Source organism: Chrysochloris asiatica, unplaced genomic scaffold, assembly GCF_000296735.1.
Source record: "Chrysochloris asiatica unplaced genomic scaffold, ChrAsi1.0 scaffold00027, whole genome shotgun sequence".
Lineage (NCBI taxonomy): Eukaryota > Metazoa > Chordata > Mammalia > Afrosoricida > Chrysochloridae > Chrysochloris > Chrysochloris asiatica.
In genome coordinates, this window is record NW_006408545.1 from 6,405,956 (window position 1) to 6,406,898 (window position 943).

The window sequence follows — 943 nt, forward strand, 5'->3', positions numbered from 1 at the left end:
TTGGAAGAGATCCATATTTGTGCCCATTCCAAAGAGAGGTGACCCAATGGAATGCGGAAATCATCAGACAATATCTTTGTAAATAGGTTTGCATTTGACTTGTTACTGGGAAGATTTTTCTTATTTTTAAAGGTTACTACTTTTGGACTGGTAACTTATACAAGAAGATCGTTAACAGCTAAGGCTTTGGAGAAAAAAAGACACTTGGGCTGTAACCCCAGCTCGGTTCCTTTCTAGCGAAGTCACCTTACTAGATATTGTTATTGTTGTCAGGTGCCATCAAGTTGGTACAGATTCATAGCAACCTTATGCACAACAGAATGAAACCCTGCCTGGTCTTGGGACAACCTCACAGTTTCTTAAGCTCTTGTAAATCATCTAGAAAAAACTGATACTACCTCTCAGGATTTTGTGAGGATTAAGGAAATTAAGCTAACAGCACAATGCCCACCACATACTAAGTACTTAATAATTATTATTATGTGGTTCAATGTATAATTCAAATTATTTACTTCAGACTCCTGAAAATTCATTGCTAAATATATGATGTATAGTGAAATTGGCTGGGACCACTTTAACTGTAGTAATGAGGTTCTTGTGACTAAGCTTGTGAACATTGGCAAGTGCATAAGGAAGATTGCAGAAAAATCAATGCATTTGAATAATGATGTTGAAGAATATTCGAAGTACCATGGACTTCCAGAAAGAACAAACAAATCTGTGTTGGAGGCAGAGTAACCACAATACTTCTTAGAAGCCAAGATAGTGAGACTTAGTCTCGTATACTTTGAACATGTTGTCAGGAATGATCTGTCTCTGGAGAAGTGTTGCAGACCACAGGTATTGGGGTGTTGAGGACCAGTGTCATGGACGAAAATCCAGCACATGTCCGCGCTCCCACTTGCTGACCAGAGACCCTGTGGGCTCAAGGAAATAACCTCCG